General features: G+C 47.6%; 1 protein-coding gene and 1 long non-coding RNA gene across 20 annotated transcripts in view; one reads left to right on the top strand and one right to left on the bottom strand.

The window, feature by feature from the left end:
* The window catches only part of CXXC4 (CXXC finger protein 4), a 166,851-nt gene that overhangs the window by 17,755 nt on the left and 121,290 nt on the right, over window positions 1-27,806 (bottom strand). The gene's annotated exons all lie outside the window — the stretch shown is intronic.
* Window positions 1-27,806, top strand: part of LOC106020089 (uncharacterized) — a 252,097-nt gene that overhangs the window by 204,522 nt on the left and 19,769 nt on the right. For 5 of the 6 annotated variants that reach the window (XR_011808848.1, XR_011808851.1, XR_011808849.1 and 2 more), the window contains 5 exons: window positions 9,597-9,788; window positions 18,387-18,616; window positions 18,718-19,060; window positions 21,780-22,033; window positions 27,173-27,321. This is a non-coding gene — a long non-coding RNA (uncharacterized lncRNA). Of the gene's footprint in view, window positions 1-9,596; window positions 11,060-18,386; window positions 18,617-18,717; window positions 19,061-21,779; window positions 22,034-27,172; window positions 27,322-27,806 lie in introns of all 6 variants that reach the window. The other variant, XR_011808850.1, reaches the window with a different exon arrangement.

Below are 27,806 nucleotides of genomic sequence, written 5' to 3'. Positions count from 1 at the left end.
ATTGAGAAGAGGGATGCCGGACCCGAGATGCCAGCTCTCTAAATTCCCAGCTGCAAATGCCAGGTTTGTCAATGAGTCTGCTGCTGCCAAGGACTTTGGAGGAAAAGCCCAGCTAATAACTGGAGAAAATGGCATGGCACAAAGCTCCCCAAGCGCTCGGACTGGGAGCCGTGTGTCCATTAGAGGAAATCAGGAAGTCGAAGCAGACGCTGTGTAATTTCTCCGTACTTGCATTAACCATATCCCCAACACTCCCAGCATGGTTCACTTTAGTGTAATAAAGCACTTTATTCCGCCCCATCACAGCTAAGTGTCCTCGTCAGACGGAGTATCACAGTGGCTGGAATTCACTTTTCCATTAAGGAGATGGTGCCTCTTGCTCAGACATTCATCTCTAGCTCCAGGAACATTTGGATTACTTTAAAGAGGTCATAACTTGCTGATAAACACCCCCTTCCCAGTCCCAGAGGCACGTTTAATTTAGCAATATATACACACACAGATATATATTCATTTTTACTTTTTGGCAACTTGCTTGGCAAAATATTTTGTCGAAATTGCAATCTGCTGTTCCAGTTGTTTCACTGCTTGGCGAATTGTTCCTTTCTAGGCACCAGAACTGTTTTCCTTGCGATGTTTCATTGCGTTAACTCTTTGGAGCCACTGCTTTCAACAGAGCTGGCCAAGTGTGGGGTTTTGCGTTTTGGACCTGGAACAGCTCCCTGAAGCGCAGAGCCTGGACCAGACACCTCCCGGAGGTGCTGCCAGATAGGACAAGAGGCACCGAGTTGTGCAGGAGGCAATGGATGTGAGCTGGCATGCAGGAAACTTGGATTAGATATTAGCCAAGATTTTTTTTCATGGGAAAGGCAGTGAAAAGACAGGAGCAGGACCCCACAGAGGCTGCGGGCTCTACCACTGGGGATGCTCAAGCCCGTCTAGACAAGGCTCTGTGCAGCCGGGTTTAATTGGCACTGCTCCACGCAGGGCTTGCCCTACATGACCCTGAGCTCCTTCCCATCCCAAATTACTCTGCGAGTCTGTGATCAGCACGGAGAACACAGGGGACAGGAAGGCAGCATTGTCAATTCAACCAGCTCTCCATGGGCTCCATGCCAGAGCCAGCTGAGACCAGGAGGGATCCTCAGACGTCCTGCGCCGACAGCCAGGTGGGAGCATCCCTTCTCCGTGTTTCAGGGGCAGGTTGAGGGCTTCCCATCTCCAATCTTGCAGCATTTCTGGTGCACTACGGAGAGTTGTGTGTGATGGCTCTTGGAAATCTCCAGCCAGAAGGGCCCAAGGTTATCGCCACGGGGCCACGTGGCGCTCTCAGTTCTGCTGCAACCACCATGAGGTTTGGCCGGGTGGTGAGGGCTGAGACCACAATTAATACCGGAGATCGCTGCAATTCATTTCACTGTCAGACATCTCTGCTAGCCTTTTGCTCCTTCGAGTCATTTTAACTCCTTGCTGACATATTCATATATCGGCCTTCTCTTTTGTGTCTGTAAAAGCATCACGGCCGTGTGCGGGCAGCAGTTGGTGTTATAACGTAATTCTGCTGATAAGCAAGGCCACCTTAAGCCCTGCTGAAACTTAAATGCCAGGCTATTACTGCGGCGTGTTTACTCTCACTTTTAGCTGCATTGTACTGTTTGGCTTCCTAAATCTCAGCAGGGAAAGGACAGCTTAGCTCCCTTGAAGGCTGCGCTGCTCTAAAATGATGACTGTTGCTGTGGGGGAAGGGTTGCGCTCTGTGCAACATGATTTGTAGGACCCTCTATAAATCATTTACCAGCATGCCTTCACGGCAAGCCACAGGCTTGCAATTTGCGGCGCTTTAAGGAATGGAAGCAATAACAACACGCGAAGGACAGAAAAAAAAAAGAAAAAAAAAAAAAAAAAGAATGAAGAGACGGACACCTCAGAAACCCTCGGAAAACCAGAAGCTTTTATTTAAGTCGTGAGGACAACCACTGAAAGCATTTTAATGGGCGAGTGCCTCCTGCGCTGCCACCGCGTGCCGTGCAGAGAGCGGCGCACGGGGAGGGAGCTCGGCCAGCCCCGCGGGAGCGACCCTTGCATCTCCCCCTCGAAGGCTGCAATAAATCACCCTGCCGCGCTCATAAAGTGGAGCCGAGCGTGCAAACCCAGCTGGAAAAATGAAGGGTTTGGGAAGGGGAGGGCAGCACCTCCCACTCCTGCCGCCGGTGTGTGGTCAACACCGCAGCAGCCGCCGGGGACCTAGCGCAGACCTGGGCATTAATTCTTCCTGCTGCTGGAGCGGCCTCCTGGCAGCGTTCCTATGCCAAGTGGAAGTGCTGACAAGGGGGGTTTTAAGTGATAATTAATGTCAGTCAGCATTATTAGGGATGGAAGCCCTGGCTCAGAAACCACTTGCCTTTCTGACGGTGGATTTGGTGCGCTGGCGAACCTCCTTCCACCGCCGGGTGCCTCACTTAGTGGCGTGACGCACGGTGGTTAAAAAGCGAGGACCAGTAAAGATTGCATTAAATGGATGAAGAGCTGATTTCACGAGTTACTTTCGAGTGGGATTCAAGCAGGTATTTCCAGAAATGTTGAGACATTGAAGGCATTTTCCACCCAAGAAATCTTAAACTCTGCCAATTTGTAGATGTGGCAGGTAAGAAAAGAGCTGTCACAAGGATGGGGCCAGGAGCATCAACCACACTGATGGAGCCAAAGGCTTCCTTTTTTTTCCCCCCCATTTTATTGCCTGAAAAAACAGACCTGGAAGATGAATTTTATGATTTTCCGTGGACTGTGGTCCTTACCCAGGGCTCCTGTTGGAGCTGGGACAGGAGGCACTGGCTCAACATCCAGAAGTAGGTGCCAGCTCTCCGCTAAAAGTCCCCGAGAGAAATTAAATCACACCGAGGATGGTGTAAGATAGGCTAGCTCAAACAATCACATCTAAATACAGGCTAAGGGCAGCAGGAAAACCCTGCAACAACTGCATATGGTTTCAGGGCACAGTAGACAAGCAACTGGGGGAAGACACAGTAAAAAGAGGTGAAATGGTCCCCGTACACAAAGGGAATGCGAGCACATTCAGGCTTTTTAGGCTGCGTGCAGTCTCACTGAGGCCAGTTCCTGACGCTGCGCTCAGCTCCAAGGTTCATCTTTTTTAATAAGAGTGTAACAAAATTGGTGACTGCACAGAAGAAAGCCACAGCAAGTGCCACGAAAATGATTTAAGAGCCGAAGAAAGTGCTTTAGAGTGAGAAACATAAAGAGCGCAATCTGTTTAGCTTATCAAAAAGACGACCGAGAGGTGGCTTGATTACAATGTACCATTACCTTCGCGGGAAGGAAACAGAGGGAACTGTGAAGCTCTTTAATGTGGTAGATAACAAGAACCATTAGCTGGAAGCTCGAGACAGACAAATCGGAGGCGGTAGGAATGCATTTTTAAGAAGGTGGGTGAAAAGCTCCGAGCAAGCTATCGGTGGAGGTAATGAATCCTCTGCCTCGTGGTGTCTTCTGATCAAGATACGCCGCTTCACCTGGCAGAAGTCACATTTTGTCAAACACATCATTGCCATCTCCTCCATTTTCACAAAAGCCATCCTTCTGCATGCCTAATGACCGAGAAGCCATGTGGCCGTGAAGGCAAGGGAAAAACAGACGGGCCCAGTTCTCCCTGGAATATTTTGAAATACCCAGTAATTACGGCAGATTTCCAATAATTTAAGAAAGCAGTTTGCACAAAAAACCCTGATCCATGATCTTTAAAGTAAAGTCCTTCTGGGCCATGAGCTTCTTTCTTGCTGTTCCTTGGAGAAAAGCTGGCAGAGACACACCGGCACTGGAGAGATTTGTCCCGGTGCTGCAGCTCCTGATGGCAGGGACTGCGAGATGGAAATGCTTGAGAAGGCAGCCAAGGGCACAGGCAGCGACAGCAGACGTACAACCCAAGAGCAGCCAGGCTGCAAGCGCGGGTGATAGCTGCTGTAATCACCGCCTGTACAGACCGTAGCCCAGGTGAGACCAGAGGGAACGTTTTCTTCTGCACTCATACCAGCATTCACGCTGCAAATTTGGCCGTCCTTTGTCAAAGAGGTGACACAGATGTCCAGGAACAGAAACTGATCCTGCTTGAGGGACAGAGGCTTCTCTTCTCGTGAACAGGTGCCCACAGTTCAGTAGGAATTCAGATATTTAAACATGAAAAGAATATCTGGAGATGGTTGAAAGGCATCAGTATGCAGTGGATTAAGTAGGAGCTGTGGGTGCTGGCTCAAATTAATGTCCATTTGAGTGCCTGCTACTGATTCGAAGTACTTAAACTAAAGATGCTAGAGACCAGAAATGTGAGCTGATTTCCCACAGCTGTGCTTGATCTCCGTGTCCCAGGAGAGTAAAGAAAGCAATAAAAGCTAATACTGGTCAGGAATGTGCCCCTTGTGGCAATGCACAGGGAGCAAGCGAAATGGAGTTGAGAGCTGCTCCCCCGCCCCACCACAGCAACTTCTGTAGGCGAGGTCAGGTTTTGCACCGTTTTCAGAGTGGTTTTGGAATTAATCCCAAAGGTGCAGCAGCAGCCACAGAGCTCTGGGTGGGAGAAACGAGGGAGAGTCAAGCTGTAATGCAAACAGCCAGGGGAGAGGCTGAGAACGGTGCTGGAGCAGCAAACGTGCCCAGGGCTCTGTCACGGGGAGGAATGTTTGAGAGCGAGGCATCTGAACCTGCTGCTCAGATTCCTGCAGCCAGCCCAGGATGCTGACATGAGTAAGGATTGACTGTGCCCGTGTTAATTTAAATTGATTGCTTGCTACAGCGTGAGGCCCTCTCTCTTCCTTCCCTGCGTGTGGAGGCACCGCAGCACCAGTCACCTTTACAAGCCAGGCTGACACGGGAGAAAGAGGCTTAGGAGAAAATGAGCAGGTATTTTTTAATGAGGTGACAAACCGGGGATTTCCCCTGTTTTCTAATCCAGAACCTGCCTGGCAGAAGAGAGAGGAGGAAGAGGAGACGGGGACAGGCTAGGCGAGCCCTGAGCTCCCACTGGATCTCCTTCTTGCTCTGCTACACACGAGTTGTGTTCTCCCTTGTCTCCTGCTCATGGACAAATCCCACGGGCACAGCATCGGAGGCCTCCTGCTTTCCAAAGGAGAAATAACTCAGGTGAACCACGAATTTACTCTGTGGGTGCTGTTTCCTGACCATTTTTTCTTTAATGTCAGCCTCTCTGAACCCCCTAATGTCATCGAGGCTTTAGGAAAGTGCCTCAAATCTGCAAGCAACATCATTTGCTAGGCTATCAGCGTTCCCCATCAACAATGAAACGAAAAACACAGCTTAACAGACAGCGAGGCTACAGCAGCTGGCAGTGCCACGCAAATCCAGCGCTCTTGCTGCTGAGTTTATTAGACATTTTATAGTCCTGGGAACTAAAGATAATGGATCCCGTTCCCATATGCTGCATCAACATGAGCTGGGACTCCGGCGTGCCACTGATCTATGAGGCAGCAGTGAGTAAGACCCAGACACAAATACGAAAATGAATCAATCCTAAGCTGTTAAAGAGACACCACGAAGCACTTTCCAGTTTTCCGTTCTTGCTTTCTAATCTCCATCCTGCGAAATGCTCTCCCAAGGGCTCTTAAATACAACAGTTTGCCACAGACTTTGGGATCAGGTTAAGAGGAATTGCCCCCGTGGATCGGGGAACAGAGCTGAAATGTAGAGCTTATAACCCGCAGCAGGCACTTGTGAGCTCTACTCACCCCTCTGCAGCAAAAGCCTTTTTGGGGTTCCTCTCATTTTAGTGAGTGCTGTGTGAATATGTTCATACAGGTTTTCCATGCAATATTCACTTTAGAGTTCACAAAGTTGTTCTCCTTGCACGAGTGGAAAACAAATTTTGATTTATTTCCAAGTATGGAAAACTGCAAATATCTACAGGCCAGAGAATAACTTTTTTACCTATTTTTATTTTTTTAAAAAAGGAAAGGGGCTGTAGTCTGAACCTGAGCGATAGTGAGTTCTCTCCCACTCACTACTTTAGAAACTGTGATACCTTCTGGTTTTAGTATATGAAGGTGCCATGGCTGCTGCAGTCTCAAATCGATTGATATTGAACCTGCACCCAGTGCAGTCTATTTTAGACATTTAAAATACATCATACTCAATACCAGCAAATCACTTTAAAGAAGCATGCAAAGAAAAAATCCTTAAAAACAGCAGCCACTCAGCTGGCACCTCCAAACGCGAAACAAAGACAAGAGGAAGATGCCATGAAATAAAATCAAAGCAGGCAGAGGCTGCCTGGCTGTGTACACAAAATGAAAGTTTCGCCAAGACATTATGGGATGAGATAGTTTGGAGAGTTACTACTCAAATGCAGAATTATGAAAAGCAAAGACAATCAGCTCGCTCCTCCTGATTACGGATTCCAAGTGGATCTGATGACAGCCTCAGGCACTTCCATGGCTCCATATGTCCAAAATCTCTGCAAAATCTCGTCGAGTGGTGTTCAGTATTTAACCTTGCTGCGCCCTTTTGGCAAGGAATCCGCTCCTTGTTTACAGGGGCCCTGCAACGCAGTGAGTGCTTTTCAGTAATTAATATCAACTGCAGAACTCAAAAAGCTGGAGAAGGGACGAAAAAAGAGATGAATGCATTCATTAGTGTAATTCACTGCTGAAAAAGGCCTGCTGGTAAATTATCCTGCACGTATCTGTGTGGACAGGCAAATAATGAGTCCCTCAGGTTCATGGGGATTCCCCGTCCCGCCTGGGAGAGGACCCCGTTGCTTTGTACCTTGACTTCTTCTGTTCCTTTGGAGAGTGGGACACAGCAGGTGCTTAACAACACAGCGAAGTTTTTGACCTGTGGTAGAAGCAATGTAATTATTTTGAGAGGATTTAAGGGTACTAATGGCACTGTATGGATTTATGAGAGGGGTTAACTTAATGGCTCTGTGAAATCCAGACTTCGCTCACGGGAGCAAAGCAGAATAACTTGACCCACCTGCACAGATTCACTGGGTGCAGGGAAGGCCTCGAGCTTTGCGGGATCCATTACTCACATAGCAGACATTTTATCAGTCCAAAAAATGCATTTCAGTTTTCAGTCCTAAAGAAAGATTAATAGGAATGAAGTCCTATGTGATGCTCCTTGATAGGTGTACTTGGATGTCTGAACTGTTGACTCCAAAGAATACAACCAAATGTAGGTGCAAGGGGAATAAACCAAATGTTATTTTTGGTACAACTCCACGGCTCCCAAAAAGAAATCATCTGAAGACTCCAGTATAAGATGATGATCTGATGAAAGCGTTCAAGAGAAGTTAGCAGAAGTCATCTGAAATCTCTAGCAGGGTCACGACTGGGACTGACACAGGCAATACCTTGCACAGAGCCCAAAGGGTCACTGTGAAGGTTAAAAAGAGCCTAAGATGAACTTGTTATGAACTTGTTAGCCTTTTACTAGGGTCTCTTCACTGCTTCTTTAAAATCCTTTTTTTTTTTTCCTAAAAGAGCTGTCTTAACTACAGGCAAGAGTGAGGTGAGCGGTGCACCGTGCGGCTGGGGACTGAGGGGAAGGGTGTAGGATAAGCTGAGTTTTAGCCCTAACTCTGCCATTCACACGTAGCTGTTGGCACAATTCGGCACTTGGTGTTGCCGTGTTGGGTTCGAGCTTGTGTGAGAAAACTTCAGAAGGGTCACAACATGTTGGGAACCACAGCAACACTTACGTTCGGATACCACAGATATAAAAAGCTTCACTCAGCCCAGACACGAGGTCTGTTTTGGCTCCTTCAAAACCACGCACCTAGTTCTTTGAGAGATTTGAAGGGAATTGTTTTCCTGCCGGGTTTTCCTTTGCTCCCATATCGGTTCAATAAGGATGGCAGAGGACAAGCTGGTGGGCTGCCCGTCCTCGCAGCCACGGGTCCTGCAGCTGCAGTCCCACCGCATCCCCACGCTGAGCTGTGCAAGCCGTGGATTAAAGCCAGGATACAACCCAGCGGCATCTCCTTTACCAGCCACCAGCAGGAAAATAAATAAGACATCCCACCGGAAGAAAAGAGAGTGATTTCACGTTTACGCTTCCAAGGGAAAAGGGAATTTGAAACAAACAAAACATCTTTTTTTTTTCTTTTTTTTTTTTCTTTCCCTGCAGAAACTCTGCCTCCTGTCAAAGCAGGATTGTAGCGACACCGAGGGCTCTGTGCAGAAGTCTTCTGTTTGCCTCTGCATTTGATTAGCTGCTTGCGTCGCGTGTTTTAATTTCCTGCGGTTGAAGCACGTTGCTGTCATGGTGATAGATGCTAGAGAAAGGCGAAAAATAAATAAATAAAAGTTCAGAGCACTTTTGACCAAGTCTGCACTAATTAGTGCATAAGGCAAACAGACAAATGTTTTCTGGGATTTGTGTCAGCCGGATCCAGATTCCTCCTCTGCCTCTCAGATACAGCAAAACCCTTTCTAGAAAGTGAAATAAAGAAAGACGGCAGATGGTGCTGGGAATACTCCGAGCACGAAGCCTCCATTCAGAGCCAGATATTAGCAAGAAGCCACCCAGTGAACAGGCACTGCCAGGCGGCGAATATTGAGTGAGATGGCAGGGGAGAGGTGAGGAAGATGCTGTTGCAGAAGGACCGGTGATGGGCTCAGCAGAAACCACTGAGGGCTTGCGTGGGCGAGATGCTCTGAGCGTGGTGAGGACAGCTGATCGAGCAGGGCTGCGTGGAAGTGGAAGGGGAAGAGACGAGGACTGTCTGGCTGCTGTGTGGGACAAGGCAGGGGCTTGGGGGGATGGAGATGAATCTTGTTAACATCGCCTGCAACGCCAAAACAAATGGCGAGGTAGCACTCTTCTCTTCTGGATGTTTTTAAGAGATCAACATAAAAATAATTGAAATTAGCACAGGGCTCAACCAAAAGCAGCCTAACAGTTTTAAATGCGTAAACCAAAGACTGAGCTCTGAAAGTGAGGAAAGAACTTTTCTGTTTGTCAGTGGGAAAGGGATGCATAAAAATAGCTCTTTTCCCAAACCAACAAAGAGTTATTATTTATTGTAGAGCTTCTACCACAAGCCATCATCATCCCCTCCTGGCTGACTTTCCTGCAGAGATTCAAAGACACAACACGTATCCTCCAGCCATGTAATATTGCTGCTGTTGTGCTGGCTATGTACTTCTGATCAAACTTTCTTTGATCAGAAAATTAATCTTAACTGGAAATAGAAAACTAAAGGGATATTTACTGGACACAGACAATATTAAATTAGCAGATGTTTAGTAATTTTTTCCAGGGCACTATTTTTTCCTCAGACAAACACAATCCCAACTGAGGCTATAAATATAAATTCTAATCTCAGTGATAGCATCTCCTGCCATATTGCGCTCCCACCTGTACACGCACTGCCATGCAAATTGGCCCAAATACAGCCTTCCTTTCAGCTAAACGACTGCCTACCTGTGACTCGAAATGGATGTCAATTGCCTGATACCTCGTGCCATGAAATTTTGGTCTTGCACAGTCTAGCCTGTCAGCTTTGACTTTAACAGCATAACTATCCACCATGGTAACTGAAACTTTTATTATTATTTATTTTTATTCAGGTGAGCAAGTAGATGGCTGGAGAGGACCGGCACAACTGTACCTAGCTGTGAGTAACGAAGGCTGAAGCAAGCTCCTGGTGTTTGTTTGAACTGCAGCAGTCCTACAGAAAACTACAGCAGAATTACAGAAATCCAGTCGTTCACGAATGGCCCCACCATCTTATCTGGGTACCTGCTGCACCGTCAGCTGTGGTATGTATCCTTTATATACCATATCTCCTTTCTTCCTCACCACGGGTGGTCCAGGGGCACAGGAGGGTTGGGACAGCTGACAAAGAATTAAGAAACTGCTGAGGAAGGGGAAAAGAGACACTCTCAGCCTACAGAAAGCTGTGCTGAGAAGGGGAATGCAATGTGTGGAGGCCAGCACGGCCTGCCATCGTTTGTGCCCAGACAGCCCTGCCTGCAGCAGATGTGCTTGGCAAACCGGCAAAGCTGAGCGCACCAGTGAGAGCAAATTGGATGGCTGTGAGGAAAAATACATTCTGCTGTGGCTGCACCGCTATGAAAATAGCCTAACGTGCCTATGGGACTGCCCGTGAGTGTCTAACTAACACAGCAGGCTGAAATGAAAGGTGTCAATTTGCTGTGGCACAAGGTACGCATGCAGCAACTGGCGGCAAAGACGTGAACGTGAGAGGCTGAGTCCATCCCTGCATCTACTGCAAGGTTCAGGAGGAAACAGTTCAGCACTGAAGAAGCAGTTCAGCCTGCCTATTTGTGTGCCTTTCCCAGCACACAAAAGGGTTTGTGATGGGGGGCTGTCGGTGCCGCTGCTGGGGTGACAAATACCCCAGAGGTGCCGTGGCCAAAGCACTTGAGGTGGGCCCCAATGCCACGTCCACACCAGCTCAAGGAGCAGCCTGCTGGGCAAGAATAAGCACCTTCAGAGCTGGTCAGCTGCTCCTGGTGTTGTTCAGAGCAAGTTTGGAGCTTCAGCAACCAAATTCTGCCTCAGATTCCCTGCCCGTGTCCTCTGTGATGTGGCTGGGGCAGCACAGGCCCAGCCAGAGAGCAAGCTTCTTCATGATACCTGGACACCCTTCTGCTTGCCACGTGGAAATGGCACACAATTGGACTTGAAGCACTTCAGGACAGCTCCAACGAGGAGAAATCCCCACCAGAGGACTAGCTGGTCACCCTGCTTCTGCTGAAGCAAAGCGAAGGGCCTACCACAGCTCCATCCCACCAGTGCTGCTCTGCCTACCTGACCCGTGAGTCCTGATCCGCATTTCCTCCTGTTCTCAGATGCAGAAGGTTCGGGAGAGTTTTCTCCAAGGCCACAGCTATCATCGGTCCTATAAATGATTGCAGTGGCACCAGCTCCTGTCCTTGACTGTGCTTCTTTGTCAAGCGAGGCAGCGATAGCAATCACTCCGGTGTTTAGCAAACCCGCAGATCACTATTGCCAATCTTTGTATAAACAAGAACTAATTAATCTTCACCGCATCTCTCTAAAGAAGGTAGGTATTATCATTTATTATCTCCCCTGTTTTACAAACACAAACTGAGATGGCAAAACAAAACAGAACAATAAAATGGTTTGCTGAGGGCCAAGCAAGATAAACACGTTGCGGGCAGCGAAGATGGTTTTTCTCAGTGGGAAAAGGCAGAGGGCGAGATCAGCAGGCTTTGCCTTAATGCAGATAATGAAAAATAGTTGTTGGATTAAATAGATACCTACTCTATGAAATGGAGGCTTTCTGCTGTGAGAATGAGTAAAACAGCAGCCAGAATATTTTACTAATTTTATTCCCTACAAAATAAAAAGGCGAAGGGCCAGTGCAGCAGCTGCACGCATTTGGTTTTGGTTTCTAAAAAGAGCGCAGTTCCCATTTAGGCTTCAAAGTGGCCGCCCTGTCAAAAAGCTCGCTGACATATTGAACCTCTTGACATTTTGATTTTTAATTTACCCTGAAATATTGCAAAGGGATCAGTTAAGTGCTGAACTTCATTTTTCTTTCAGCCTGCTGCAGTCAGATGCCGTGGAGCTGTATCTTTAAAATCTTGCCCCATTTTGTGCGTAGAAGGGACATGGAAAATTGGCTTTCTGTGAGTGCAGAGGCAAGAAAGGATATAGAAAGCTTGCTGAAAAAGAACTGAAAATTGCCTGCTTCGCCGTAGCTTTGTCTCAGCGAGATGCTCCTTGTCTGCTGCAGAAATAGCAGTCGCTTCCTACTTTGTTACTGCGTGTGTAAAAATTACACTGTCCATTTTAAGAAACTAATTATGAGTGCAGATTATTTTCATATCTGGTCAAATGATGAATAATGATTGCTGCGCCATATTCTTGCAAAGCACTTTAAACTGATTTGAGTACATAAGCCTGATCTTTTAAAAAACCTTAACAAGAAGTAGCTGAAATTACCCTTAAAAAAAAGGCACTCAGGTGGCAGGTCATTTCCTAGCTGTAGGAGGCAAGAAGGGGAAAGGCGAGACAGCAATAAAAGCAAGGGGAGAATTTCCTGGGAAGGAGCTTGAGAGACATCCAAAGGGAAATCCCTTACAGCCTCCCAGCTCCAAGCAGGCAAATAACTAGCATTAAATTGTCCTTCAGCTCTTCAGCTTGCTTTTTCTTTTCTTTCTTAGGAAGGAGCCTACGCAGAGTGCAGTGCCCTGAATTTAGTCCCTCTTTATATTATTTGATAAACGCCTTTTCCATATTTTTTCTCTAAATCCCAGGCGCCAGTTGCTCGCATCCTAAAGCCTTCTCCAATTAGACAGCTTAGTTAAAGAGCAGTCTCTGAAAGTTGCCTCTCTTCTGGGTGGGCAGAACACAAGGGCAAACAACTTGGAGACAGATTTAGGCATTACCAAGGGATGAGAAAAAGAAAAGCAAAGCCGGGAGGGCTCAGAGCAAACCAGTGATGCCTTGTGCTGCTCCTAAAGCCACGGGAAGAAGCAGGGATGGCTCAGCATGTGGCGATATCTGCGGTGCAGGACTCGGTGTGATTTACAGAAATACAAAGAAGGGGTTGTCAGATGAACCAGAGGTGTGCCGTTGTTTCTGGAAGTCATTAAGCATATCATTGAGAAGGGAGCTGGACCTGTGGAAACCTAAATGAAAAAGGGTTCATTGCCAGGCCACATTTGGGGAGCATGGGGTGAACCCAAAGACAATACCAGCACGAGATGGGGACAACAAAAAGGCACCACTGCAGAAACACGGGGGTTTTCCTGGCTTCCTTTGCATTCATCTAGCTAAAGAGGAGTCAGGTTTGCAGACAGGCTGTCTCTTTGAAGTTTAGGACAGATTTGTATTGATTTGAAGTCAGAGTATCGCCGAACTAAGTGAACCTGCAATAAACTAATTTTATGCCAAGTTAAGCCGCTACAAAAAAATCTCGCAGTTGTTAAAATGAATTGGCATTTAAACAAAGTAAGCATAATTTGATAAAACTTCACTGAGAAGATGAGGCTACCCATATTGTGGCCCAGCAAGAGCATTTGAAAGAGTTATTTGTATAATTCTTGCCACACAGAAAAAAAACTCTGGATCTGAATCTGTAAAGCAATGCCAAGTAAAAAGGGTTTTATGAACAGATTTTAAAAAAAAGTATCCTGATTACAATTTGAAGGCCTAGCTCTAATTCTTTGACTAACATAATTTTCTATTATAGTATAATTCACTATTCAGAAAGAGTAAGGTAGCAGATAGTGTCTAAAGCCAAGACAAAACTACAAGATGGCATGTAAAATAACTGTAATTAAACAATCAAATGTAGCAATTAAACATGAATGATTCTTTATTAGGCTGAATGAGGATGCCAAACAAGGCTCCACAGGTGGCGAGTTTATTCCCCCATGCTCGCGGGTGTTTTCATTAGCAGCTCTTGGCACAGCCAAGCACGCGGATCTCCGTGTGCCTGTAAGAGCCAGCCCGCACGGAGGTACTGCTCAGACCCAGGAGGATGTGCAGAGATCTGGAAGGACGACGGATTAAAGGACAGCGTGGTGGGAAAACCAGGCGAGAGAATGATGCTAATGCTGCTGCTCTCCTCCAGCAGCAGAGGCAATGGCGCGCTGCCTTCGGTGCGGGGCAGCATATTTTTGAAGAGATTAACTGGGAAGAGCTCGCAGGAAAGCAACAAAGGTGATAAAGGATTTGGAAAACAAGACCTGCGAGGGAAAGGCAAAGAGAGCTGGGCATGTTTAGCCTGGAGAAGAGCGGGCTGAAGGGACGCATAACTGTTTACCAGCACATTAAGGGACATTATAAAGAGGATTGGGACCAATTCTCATTAGTCAGTGAGGACAGAACAGGAACTAATGGATCTTAACTGCAGTAGGCAAAAAATAGGTTAAACATTAGGAAGAGTGTAATTCTGGGGTGGACCAGGTAATGGAACAAGAGTCCTGGGCAGTGTCAAGAGAGCTTGGATGGTGGGCACCAGCCTAGGGGTGCCAGGAGAGTCCAGACACCAGGCCCCCAAAATCAGTGGGGAAATCACCAGGAGTGACGGAGAATGTCAAACCACTCTGCCCTTGGTTCCCCACTCCTACTAAATCAGGCTGCCCAAACCCCATCCAGCCTGGCCTTGAGCATCTCCAGGGATGGGGCAGCCGCAGCTCCTCTGGGCAGCCCGTGCCAGGGCCTCACCGCTCTCTGAGGGAAGAATTTCTTGCTGATACCTGATCTCAAACTATCCTCCTTCAGCTTAAAACTTGCACCTCTACTGGCAGAGATGCCCCCAGGCTGCATCTGCTGGGAAAGGATCGCTGGAGCAGCTGGAGGAGCAAAGCTCTCCTCACCCCTCAGCCCGAGCTGAGGGCTGGGTCACCGCCCTCCGCCTCGGCGCCTTGTCATTTGCAGTGCCACATCTGCTTAAGGTCCTCTGCAAACAGGTGTAGCTTAATTAACAGCATTAATGTGGCTGCCCGGGCACGTGCTGTTTCATTTGCCGGAGAAGAGGTGGAATGGTTTCACCTGCACTGACTCGGAGACAGATTTCAGCTTCACCTCCTAAAACCCTGTGACCTGAGCAGAAACACACGCTTTAGAAAGCAACACGAGGCATAAAAAAGGCAACTTGCACTGCTTGCACCGGTGTGCACAGGCAGTTCTCCCAAATTCTGTGACACCTGAGGCTCGGCCTCGTTTTGCTGAAGATCTCCCTTCACTTTTCTGGGCTTCGGGCTAAGGCACAGCGTGCTGTGGTGCTGGATGGTTTGAAGAATCCAAGAGCTGGGAGCCTGTGAGGGGCTGCGAGTGTCGGCTGAACTGCAGCCACGCCAAAGCCAAGCTCTTTCTGCTCCCCGTAGTGCAATATTCACCCGTCGGGGTGCAAGACCTGAACGTTGCTCTTTCCTTTACGTATCTGCCAAATCTTTATTTACCAGCCTGGATTCTGTGACATCCTGCCAAGCATCTAAATCAGTGCGCTCTCTCGTGCCGGTGCCGGTGTTTCTGCAGAAGATGGATTAATCTTTTTTTTTTTTTTTTCCCCCGCTGATCTGGGACTTTGGGGAGGAGGCAGATAGCAGGCGAGAGGGGATTTAAGCCTTTCTCTTCACCTTTAAAAAAAAAAAACACACACACACACCGTGCGGCATTGCTCTCCCAGGAGTAGGCCCACATTATTACTGCAGCCACAGCCACATCATCAGAGCTACAGAGCTCGGAGTTGTAGATCATCAGCCTGCTGTCACGGCCGTGATGTATGATGGAAAAAGCCATCCATCTGCGAGCGCGCGGCACAAAGGGCCGGGGCTGCAGCCACGCAGCGTGGCAGGGGCGACGTGCACAGCACCGAGCACTTCCCCACCCGAATGGACGGACGTCAGCGTGGCAAATTGAGCCTCGTTAGGAGGAGCGGGGAGCGTGTTCAAAGCTGCTCCCTCGCAGGTCTCCAGGATGGCAAAACACAGGCGTGCTCGTGGCTTCAGAAGCGACGCCTCCGAATCCGGCTCCTGCTTCTTCCGCATGCACACCTCTTTCCCTTAAAGCTTACATTTGATTTTCTTTCCCGGTGTAAAACCTCAATCATATTTACACCAGCTTTAGGATCTTTACAGACAAAGACGTTTAAGGCTGTGAAATCTTGGGAGAAGGTGAAATGACATGGTGGATCAATCAGCTGATGCTTCTTCCCTGCACAGCAGGGGACTCCAGCAAACCTCTTGTATTTCGTGCGGAGACTCGGCTCTGACTGAATTTTTCCTTTGGCACTATAAGAGCAGAAAGATATTAAATAAAAAAAAAAATAATAAAAAAAAAAAAGAGTGAGCGAGAAGGAGCAAGCATGAGCGCTTCTGCATGGCTCCAGGTTTCTCAACTAAAATGAACCGCTGGTTTTCCAGGACTGAACCCATTTCACGTGCATTATTCCGCTCTGCGATCCTCAAAAAGAGTGGGCACAGAGAAGGTTTACACCTAAATAAAGTAAAATTAGAAAAAGGAGTAGCGTGTGCGGATCGCAGAGCCGCTCATGTAGGAGCAGGTAGCTCAGTGGCTCTACCGATCAGTCATTTAATTTCAAATAGCTACAAAGCAATTTTCAAAATATGTACCTCACTGAAACATAACACCCTTGAAATACCACATTCTTGTTCATTAATGGTAAATTATGGCACATACAGCCCGCTGTTACTGAGAATTTCAGTCTGGAGGCCTTTGACAAACACATCCTCTGCTTGTGGGGAACGTGGTGGGGCACTCTGATACTTAAAAGCATTTTCCTCACATTTCACATACTTTTCAACATCTTATTTTTATTTAGAGAAAGATTAATTTCTGTACTTTGCCACTAATGTTACTGTTTTTAAAATCTTTTCATGGGGAGCTGTCAGGAAAACATTTTAGTTTGGAACAGACGTTCTTTCATTTTTTTTTTCATTCATGCTTTTCTCTTAATAAATATCTGAGTCAATCACAGATTTTTGTTGTTGCTATTTTCCTTAAGGAACCCAGCTGCTGTTTCTTTTTTCTTTTTTTTTTCTCTCTTTGCTTGCCAAATCATCACTCATGATATGGATGAATTTCTTCATAACCATTAAATGTGTTTTGCAAAGCCATCGCGGGCACCCAGCTTGAACTTCCCCAGGAATTTCCCTACGAAGACAAGGGGCTTTGCCAGGCAAGAAGGGAGAAGCCCTTCCACCAATGCACCTGAGTCCCTTGGCTCCATCTGGCACAGGAGAGGTGAAAGCAGTGGCCTAGGTGATTCCAGGTCTTAAATCCTTCTTCAGGGATCTTCGAGTGGATGCATCAGTGCCGTCTGAAGGAAGGAAAACATCTGCTGCAGTACAAGTGGCAAGCTTTGCTCTGGAGGGATCTGTACGACTGTGTGTGGCCATGGCTCAAGAGGGCTTTTCAGTTTTTCTGCTTGAAATTCTGTCCTGTTTTGTGCTTTTTTTTTTTTTTTTTTTTTTTTTTTTCTTAAGCTACTTCATTTGCTGCCAAGTCCTGAAAAGAAAACTGTGGGAGAAAAGTGCTCGATGAAAGAATTATTTTTAGCTTAAGTTTACAAAGCCGACAGAGGCATAGGTTGCACTCTCCAAGACACTCGACCAGCCATGGGTGGAGCTGTCTCATTTGATTCAAGAACTGAATTTGGGGCTTGAAAACTTCCCCCGTGGATCACTGTCCGAGCATGGGATGTGTCTAGCAAAGCCTGAGGGGATGGTTCCCTTTGTGACAGCTGACGGAGAGGAGAGGACAGAACTGCCCGAGTAATTTTGGCCTGCCAAATCGTGATGGAGGGCCGATACGCCACCACACCAACATCCAACGCACCCTCACCCCTGGTCCCCTGGCCCTACATGAGATGTCCCCACCTCCTGGGACTGTTTAAGCCATCCCCTAATCAGTTATCAAGTGTTGTCCTCATGTGCAGATCCTTGGGAATAACTTATTTAGGAGGAGATGTCCAGGGCAGGTTGTTGTCTTTGACAACAGCATGGGAAGAGCAGGTAAGCAACTGATAATGTGTGTATTTATCAGCAAAGGAACAAAAAGGAAGAGAAGCACCCCTCAAAAGATGAGAACTATCTCAGGAGTCAGAGTTGCAGAGTCTCGTGAGGTGTCACATCCCATCATTTTATTGCCGCTGTGCTGTGCAACATCCCTCTCCTAAAGCACAAACATACAAATGCAATTCACCGTGCAAGCATTAGAAAGATAAAGCAGAAAGAAGTATTTAAAAAGGACAATAGTTAATCAAAATGTATCAGACCCCCTTTAAACTTTTAGCCTTAAATAGACCTGTGTATAATTAAGAATCAAATGTAAGTCTTGCTAAATTATCTAGGAGGTGAACTTCCTATTTGTGCTGCACCCTCAGTAATGTGATTTGTGTTGCTTAAATGACGCCCACCTCCACCCTATTTGAGTGTTGTGATTTTAAGGCTGGAGCAGCTATAATTAAAGAGCATTTCCAGAGCGAGCATAGCACTGTGCAGCGTAATGTGACATTCAGAATACATCAGCATCACTTTACACGGGAGTCCTGATTATTTTTACTTCAGCCCTGTCATTCATCCCCAATGAAGCTCATCTGCCTCAAACCGTGGTGTCGCACCTAGTTCGTGCCATTTCCCCCCATCCTTACAAACCTCTATCAATTTATTCATGCGTTTTGTGTGCTTAATTCTTCGGGCACAGGTTTACTTTTATTTTCCAACTAATGATTTTACGAGCCCGGTGCCTCCTCCAAACAGTCCCCAAATAGGGCAGCTCATCACGGCGAACGTGAGCCACGAGCAGCAGACAGTACCAGCCATTCACATAGCAATGTATGTCTGTAACAGGAAGAGAGACTTTTTTTTTTTTCTCTTTTTTTTTTTACATAGGATGCCAGCAGGAACTGAGACTGCTCTTTGATTCAGCGATAATGAGTGAACATTGCACCAACGACATTTACATTTCGCCGGTGGTATGAAAAAACACGAGACTGTTCTTCTGAGTTCAGAGTTAGGCCCCCAATGCACGCTGATTTCCTGAAGCTGGAGCACTCCGAGGCTGCTATTGATGTGAACGAACATCTTGGCAATTTAGCAAAAGATGACATCAGGCATGAAAGGTAAATGCAGGGCGGGTGATTACCTGTAAACGTTCCTCCTGGAGGATCTTCTTCTCAGAAGCACATTAACCCATCTTCCCCATCTCTTTCCCCTGCTGCAGGTGAAATCAAATTTTCATAAGTTTCTGCCATATCTGCTTCATTGGGAAGCTCTGGAAATATATTAGGAGCACGGTTGCAAGGTCTTTGTGGAGGCACTGTGCTGCCGCATACCGTGTCAAACTATTATCCAGGCTTCCTGCTGACTGACGCTGCTGGAGAAGGCTGAACTTTGGCTTCGGGGGAGGCAGCGAGAGGCAATTTGGTCTGAACATCGCGTCGCTGCCAGGAAGGAGGCTGCGGTTTTCATCTCTGAGGCCACCGACAGGGGCTGTGGCGGTTCAGGCAGGGGCTGGAAGTCACCTGGAGACCTTGGGCATCTCAATGACTGTGCGCCTTATCCCAGTAAGAAACCTTACCGTTTTCTTTCTGTGTATTTGTGTCACACCAGCCACAAGTTCCACATTTTTTATGACACAACGAGACAGGCCATCTCCGAAGAGTTAGTATCTTAAAGATGGGAGCCCAGCCATCCTGCATCAGCTGTAGCCGCAGGTAGCATGCTGTCATTGTGCAACACTCCTTTCTGGCACTGAAACCAGGTCTTTTGCTCATGGGCTGCCTTCAACAGGCTAACACAGACTTGCACTGCATCTTGCTAACTACATTGCTGTTATCCAAGCTATTACAAGCAGCTGGTCCATTTGAGCTTGCCTTCCCCTGCACAGAGGACGGGGAGGAGGTGGCTCTATTTGTATTGTAGTCATTAACAGGGAAGAACCTGAGCTACCAGCATCGACAGTTTCCCAGTGGTGAATTAAGAGAAATGGCTGTCCACTCTTTTCCCTCCATAAAGGATGCACTTAAGCAATTTTTGGTACATTTTCCTTCTGTTTTTGATAAGAAAAAATAGCGTTCTCATTCTCCCATTAGAAACTATTATATAGCAGCTAACACATTTACGGCCAGTAAAAGCAAGCACATCAGTTAACATTTTGCTGGCCAAGTCTGCCACTGCAGAAACAACAAATTATTTTTAAAATTCAGGGACAAAAACGAAGCCCTCTTTCAGTTCCTAACACTTTGCTGACACCGGCAATGCAAAGATCCTCCAAAGTCCTGCAGCATTTTCCTTCGGTGGCTCCAGTTTGTTTGCCATCGAGGAGCTCAGCCTCCTTGCCCAAGGGGTGCAGGATGGAGAAGTGCTCTGCAACGTGCCCCCTTGGTGAGACAGCACTGGTACCACATTCAAAGAGCACCTCCAAATCCTATGTGGGTACCAACCTAATTTTCTTTCCCTCCCCCCCAGCCCGCAGCTCTTTATACCACTCGTTCCCCGCTTCCCTTTTGTTAATTTATTATACGAGGGCAGCAGCACACACGGCAGATTAAAATCACGAAAGCAAGGCTCATTAGGATTCTATGTCCTTTGAGTGGTACGTAAAAAAATTCCGTGTGAAATGTCATGAAAGTAGATTTGGAAGTTTTGACAGATGTGAGAAAAGGAGAAATGTTTGCCATTTGTCTTAATGACACTTTAGTACGTTTGGAGAGCCAAGAGAAAAAAGGAAAAAGAAAAAAAAAAGCCACCCAGCAACAATTCTGGAGGTATGTGAGCTGCTTCCAAAAGCGATGCTGGGGTTGAGAGCACGCCTACGGGTATCAGGGAGCCTGTTCCTTTGCACCAACCACAAAAAGGATCAGCAAACGGGGTAAAGTAAGGGAATATCATAACTTTCTATGCCTTGTGCTGTGGCTAAGCTGGCCGGTACGCCCCTCCCCACGAGACTGCAGCAATTAGTACTCCTCGAATGCATCCAGCAGCACAAACAGAAACAGGCAAATATTTTAGGAGCGTAAGAGAAAGCATTTGCATGTAATTACCAACCCAGCTGAGACAATTCTTTTCAGTGGCATATCTGGACAAAACAGTCTTTGGGTGAAATCCAGCTCTGCTGCACTCAGACACTAAGTTACTGTCACCCTGAAATTGTCTGATAGGGTTTTGAGTTCTGTTCGGGTGCTGCACAGGGCAAAGCAGGGGTCGTGGACACACCAATTTCTTCTGACTCCTGAGTCCGGCAGCTGGATCTCCCAGGTTCATGATAGTGTGATGGGAAAAGGAACCCAGAAAAAGTGTTTGGTGGATAACTGGTGCCTCTGACCTGGGGCCAGTGAGAGCCAGCAGAGGTACAACAGGGCTCAGTCTGCCTCTGAGACAAAAATTTCCCCCCCAGTCTTTCAAAAGAATCTGAATTTTGAAATCAAGTCATGGCATTACAGCCAGGAGAGGGGGGACAATTAATGCCAGCATCTGCCCCAGTCCAGAGAAGTCCAAGTGGAAAAAAAATACGGTTTCAAAGAGGGGAAGCAGCACCCTGGAGGAGGAGTAGGTTGCAGGGGGGGAAACAGGACTTGTTTTTCCACATGCCAGAAGTTTCTTGTAACCTCACTTTTGTGATTCAGGGTTTACTGAGTCAAAATTTCCAGGCGTAAACAATGCGATGGCACAGCAGTGTGCTGATTTGAGTTAGAAATGGGAAATGCACAATGCCTTATCGCGAGGAACTCGTTCTGTGTGAGCTATTCACGGCAAGGAATCGATTTGTTGGATTTAGCCCCTTCTCCTGCTCGTGCATTGTCCTGAAAGCCATCACAATTTCCATGAATATGTCCACCGCTCCGAATTATCTGGCGAGCCATGCAAACATATTCCAGGCTGAATTGCTGGGGAGCTGCTCGCCGTGATTGCTGCTCAGAGCGGCTGATATCGAAAGCAGAGCCATTGCTCCGCGGGCACGTAGCTAACCTGGTTTGTCAGCTCCCCCTTTGCATCAGCACGGCTTGTTCATGCCAACAGCCAGTTGCTAGGACTTTCCCCTCCATCCTTCGTTTGCCTCCAGCTGCTTTCTAGAGCATGATTTCCAGAGGCAGAATTTCCTGGCTGCTCACCGCAAAACCCCAACCGCGGTCAGGGCCACCGGGCCAGCCCGGGAGACTGGCTAGCAATATGACTCTGGAATAATAATAAATAATAATAAATAATAATAAATAATAATAAATAATAATAATAATAAAATAATAATAATAAAAACAGTTCCTTTGTGCTTTTGTTTTGCTACAGAGAGAGCACCGCACAGAGCTGACGTGAAGTTTGCATAATTAACGCTGCATCAAATCTCTTGCTATGGGAACCGAGGAAAAGCCACGCGAGGTGTGGGCATGGGCTGCCCTCCTCGCTCCTTCTCTCGAAGCCGCCTTGCCCAGGTCTGCCCAAAATCTTCCACACCACAGCCACCGAGCGTGAAAACAACTGCTGGCAGGAGTGAGCCCGCACCAGGCCCCACGGCGATATCACTTTCATCTTCTGTGGAGTCGGTAAGAATTCCTACCCAGGCTTGCGCCGGGTGCGTTTTTATTTGCAGCTGTGCAAGCTGTGGTTGATTATTCAGAAAGGAAAGAGGCTGCACGTAAAGCCAGCACGGCAAAGCACTGAGAACAGGGCAGGCTGTTGAGGGCAGACATGGTTAAAATGCAGCTGCCACACAGAGAAATTGGGAAGCCATCATGTCTGTAAACTTCTCTTCCAGTATTTTTTACTAATTTCCTTGCAGATCCCACACCAATGTTTTCGATTTAGGTAAATAAAAGTGATGCAAACATCTAGATTATTTTTATCTCCGCAGCACTTCAATCTAATTCATTAATTTATCACATAACAATTAGCGGTTATTATGCAAGTCCTCACTTGGCAGATGAGCAATTCCAGGCTCTTGTGAGAGGTGAGCCTTTTCCAGAAGCCCTGTATCTGCTAATCCATCTTGCAGCATGCTACCATTACAGGTTACTTTTGCCTCTCATATTTCTCCTGTTTTAGCAAAAGCCATGTCGCCGGGAAGCATGTTCATTCACAACCCACAGCGGTATCTGGGCCTACAGCAGCCTTTTGCAAAAAAATGTTTGTGGGTTTGGTTGTGGTTTTTGTTAGTTTTTTCTTTTTTCCTTAGCATTACTGCAAGAAAAATGGGCGGCCTCAAACCCAGAATGAATAGGAAGGCCCCCATGCGATGTGAATGATGCCGAATTCTGTCCTTCTGTGGGTGCAGCGATGTGAAAAATAGGAAACCTGCACCGCCTGACCCCAAGGGCCCCCTTTACATCTGCGGATCCAAACGCAAATAAGACGTGCTGGAAAATGCAAGTACAAGCTGTTTGGAATGGAAGCGAAAAAATCAACAACAGCACTACATTTTTAATTTTCTATTGCTGATGCCTTGTTATTTAAAATAAAACCTTGAGCTGGAGTGTGGGAAACAAAGAATGGGTGTGCTGCATGCCAGCATCTCCCTGCCCCTGATGCAGGACATGAGGCCAGGTAGCCAAAGGGGCACGGATCAGAAGATGCTCACTGGGTACCTCTTTAGGAAAGCCAGCATCCCGCTCTGGCTGGCAGTCTGGGCACAGCAATCTTGTCCTCCTGCAGTCTGAGCTGCTCCCCACATAACCCTGGGTCCTCTCCCAGCAGGCTGTGGATGGAAGAACCGGCGTTTGGTGCATTTCACGGTTTAATCAGGCTCTGCCTCCAAATATTAATGGCATAAATAGAGTTATGGACTATGAAGCACTTCAAGAGGTCATCCAGCCCGTTTCCTTGATTTAAGGCTGCATTAGTCGCAGTATATCACTCCTGCCAAAGAGAGATGCAATCTGCTCTTAGAGATCCTCAGCAATCGAGATTTGACAGCCTCCACAGGCTGTTGCCTCACCGTCATTATCATTACAAAGTCACTCCTTGATGCCTAACTCGATTCTTCCTCGCGGCGATTGAAGACCACGGCTCCTTCCCTTGCCACCAGCGATGGAGGAGATTACTCCCGGCTTCCTCGCAGTGGCCTTTCATGCTTGTGAAGATTTGCACGTCTGCTCCATCCTCCTCTCTGTAGGCTAAACACAAACGCAGTCCTTTCCTGGTGGCAGACCTCTTCCTCATCTCACTCCGTACGGGTACGTGCAGGCGAACAAAATCAATGCGGGCACAGAAATTGGGGAGAAAGCTCGTGGCTGAGCGCAACCGCCCAAGAGAAACTCTAATGTGCTACCTGGCATTTACACAGCAAGTTGTGCAACTATTTACCCAGCGCTCGGCACACACAGTTTTTAACCATGGCAACCTCTGTATCACGCAGCCCGCATGCATAGACAGCTGTGCCAAATAAACAGGCAACAGACTTGAAATAGCAGCACACCACCGTCTTAATTGTTAGCCCATTGATCTTGTATCAGGTGTAAATAGAAACCTCAGCCGGCACTTCTGGAGGCTGAGAAAAGAAAGATGAATCTTAATCAGTCCTGATAAAAAAAAAAAAAAGGGCACCGTGCGCAGATCGTGCAATGAAAGGTACTGCAAAAGTTGCTTCTTTGCTGAAAAAGCGTACCTCGGTTACCTAGAAAATATATATATCAGCCCAAATGTGCAGAAAAAAAAAAAGACAAAAAAAGATGTGACTGATGTGACAGCCACCTGCTGTTACAGCCTGCTTGCTGCTGTACATGGTGTGCATATGTCCCAGCATTAATGATAACGGACATGCTGCTGGTGACTCTGCCCACAGCAGCACCAGCCCCTCTGGTGTCCCAAGGGCGTTTTGGTGATGCCAGCTGAGCATGGAGCAGCTTTAAGGGTGGTTTCTGAACTTGTGCTATTCCCTTGTTAAGAGAACAAGGAGCATTTTCTGCGTTGTGGACTGTGGTTAGGGCAGGTGGCACCTGTGGCCTGGTGACCAGAGGCGGCTCTCCAGGGGCAAAGCCGTTCCTCGGGACGCAGTAACTTAGCAGGAGGGGCATCAAAGAGAAGGTGGGAGGCAAGGTTATCTTCCCAAAAGACGGTTTGATCCGAGGGGATTTAGTGAGAGCAGCGTGAGCAGGGATCAGCAGATTCATGCTGCTGGCTCGGAATTCATCACGAGAACAAACTGAAAAATTGTGGGCTCTAAAAACCACGAGAGCTGTAGGTCTTTCATAATTGAGAAAACTTGGTGTAAAAGTGCACACGGGCTCAACAGGCACACTTGACATCACACGTGGGCTGCGCACATGATACGTACTTGCAATGTGCCAAACAACCTTCAACACAAAACCAGCAGATTTTGCCTCAAAATGAGCTCTCACCGCACGGCAGGCTGGCAGGGCATGGGGTGGCTTTCCCCACGGCTCCACCTGAGTGCCACGAGATGCCAGAGCAGGGAGATGGAGGCAGACAGCCACAGAGACAGGGAAGGGGACACAACGTGTCCTGCGTAAACCAAAGCATGACCAAATGGCACAGAGCCGTGTGAATGTGGAAGGTGAGGCCTGCTCTCTGTCCCAAAGGAAAGGCCACACCACCAGGACGAAGGGATGCTGCATTTTTGGGGCCTCACGGCATTTTACCACCCGCTTTGACCCTCCTCACGCCACCTTTCCCCCCCGCCGACAGGCAGCGCGCTCCCAGTTTTAATTTTTGAAGAGTTATTTTAAAACGCCCAGCACAATAATTCCCTTTGAACAGCAGGGCCACGTGGGCTCGCGCCTGAGAGCCTGAACAGCAGCTGCTGCAGAAAATAACCTATTCATTAGGCTTCCAAGGACAGACGGTCAAATTACTCAATACAAATAATTTATCTGACAATTTTCTCTTCGCGGGTCATCTGCACGCGGGCCGCTTCTCACCGGCACTAAACTATTATTCCTTTTTTTTTATTATCTTGCATAAAAATACGTTTAAAGTTGGGCTGCCGGGCTGCCCCATGCCACTGACAGGCCCCAGGCTGTCTGCGGGCAGCACAGGAGAGGTGGGCATGGGGGAGCTGGCCCAGGAGGTGTGAAGTTACTGTCTTTTGCTCCCCACGAATATATTTTCTGGGGGTGGAGAGAAAAAAACGAAGCCCTTGGCAGTGTAAATGGATCCCAAATGTAAAGGTGACCGGGTTCTTTCCTCAGGCTGAGACAGACAAACAGATCTAGAAAAGCTGGTATCTGTTGGCTGTTTAGCAAGTTTACATTCCATTTTCTCCTGTCATGCTGACACAAATTATTTGCTCTTGTGTCTGGATTGCTATTTGCCAAGGGTGTAGTGACTACCCTCAGCCTTCCTTATTTGATTAACCGTCTAAAAGCCGCAGCTCTTTTGGAAAGCTCCCCATCGGGCGTCCCAGATCCTGCAGAGAGCAGCAATTCGTTTCTTCCCGTGCACGGCTGGGATCCACTCATCCTCCATGCCACGCCGTGCCACTCGGCATCACCAGGATGAGGCGTGGTGAACCAGCAGGGCTCCGTGACGCCGTGGGACCCCCAGCACAGGTGGTGCCAAGTCCATTAAAAAAAAAAAAACAAGAAAAAAAACACAATTTCCCTGCCTGTGACAGTGCCTGCGTGTCAGCCTGGGGTGCGATGACTGATGGCACAGCTGCTCCTGAGGCCGCCGCCGGAGATCTCTAATTTAATTAATGGCTTTTGGCACGTGTGTAACATCAGTCCCATGGCGCCCAGCCTCTGGCTCTGCTTCCCTCCGTGCAAGGCAGAAGTGGAAGCGCTCGGACCTGGATTTTCCCCTCAACTGGCAGCAAGGGGAGACCTGAAATGGTTAATGGTGCCTGCTCAGCCCAGATCTTGGGGAAAAAAAAACAAAAAACAACCAAACAAGGTTTCTCCTAAGCTTTTCTGAAATCCAGAGAACTCAGGAGAACCTGGCAAAAATATTTTCTTGGTTGAGATGCACTGGAGGCTGGTTTTCTTTTCTATCGTGGTGCCTTTGGCCCTTGTCAGAAGTATGGGATGTACTGCCAGGCTACAGAGCAAGACAGAAGCTTAGAGAGAAGTTAGCTAAAATGTCCCACCTCTGCTCCAAAAAGTCCTTCCAGATTTAGAGACCGTCTGCACCCAGATCTCCTACGCCTCAGCTACGACTACAGAGAATGGCCAAAATACCAAATAAATTAGAACTAGTCTTGGGGAAAAGCTGCCTGGGGAGGGCTGCGTGAACGGGGCAGGTAATTCAGTGCCCTCACCCAGTGACATCTCTCCTCCAGGCCAGGAGCTCCTGGTCCAAGCCAGAGCCAGGAACAGAGGCACTTGTATAGTGAAACTAAAAAAACAAGGCCAAAGAGAGGAAAAAAAAAAAAAAAAAGAAAACTCAGAAAACTTTGTTCAGCTCCCAGAATGGTCCCCAGATGAATGGATTTGGGATAAAGGGTAAGCATTTTATTTTCCTCAGCATGCCCTGCAGCATTTGTCCATCATTTTCTTTGAGATGCGCCAGGCTTGCTCAGCTCCAACACTTACTGGCAAAAATACTCCTCTGTCGTGTTTTCCTGGAATATTTCACATATTTCACTGCAGTCAGGCATTTATGAGGAGCATTTCCTTCTGCTCACCAACTTGTTCATCTTTGGACGGGGTTTTAAAAATAGCAAGATTCTACTTTTTTTTATTATTATATTTTTTTAATCCTTCCCTTGCTGTTTCCTTTTCGTTCCCCAGGTACAGCTGGAGAGAAAGCAATCCTCCTTTGTCTCGGACCGAAGCCTTCTGCTTGAGAAGAGCCGTGCTGCTCCCCCCGAGCCCAGGCTGCGCCTTGCTGCTCCAGGGAAAGCCCTCGCCACACCGCGCCCCCAGCGCCCAGACGGCAGGTAATGATGCGCGGATGTGCAATGAAATTTCAGAAATGCGCACTGACTTTTTAGAGATATGCCAACCGGCAAAGAAAATGAAAAAAAAATGAAGTCTAACATAAAATAATTAAAAAAAAAAAAGGTTCTGGTGAGGCTGCACCTCGAGCGCTGTGCTCAGCTTCGGGCCCCTCACTACAAGGTGTGGGGAGCTGGGGTCGGCCTCTGCTCACAGGTAGCCAGTGACAAGACCAGAGGGAATGTCCTCAAGGTGTGCCAGGGGAGGTTCAGGTTGGAAATGAGGAGACATTTCTGCTCAGAAAGAGCAGTCAGGCGTTGGGACGGGTTTCCCAGGGAGGTGGGGGAGTCACCGTCCGTGGGGGTGTTCAAGGAAAGGTTGGACGTGGTGCTTGGGGACACGGTTTAGTGGATGACATTGGTGATGACCAGATGATCTTGGAGGTCTTTTCCATCCTTAATGATTCTGTGATTCTATGAAAAGAAAC

This window comes from Anas platyrhynchos, chromosome 4 (assembly GCF_047663525.1).
Source record: "Anas platyrhynchos isolate ZD024472 breed Pekin duck chromosome 4, IASCAAS_PekinDuck_T2T, whole genome shotgun sequence".
Taxonomy (NCBI): domain Eukaryota; kingdom Metazoa; phylum Chordata; class Aves; order Anseriformes; family Anatidae; genus Anas; species Anas platyrhynchos.
This window is presented reverse-complemented; position numbering and strand designations above follow the sequence as displayed.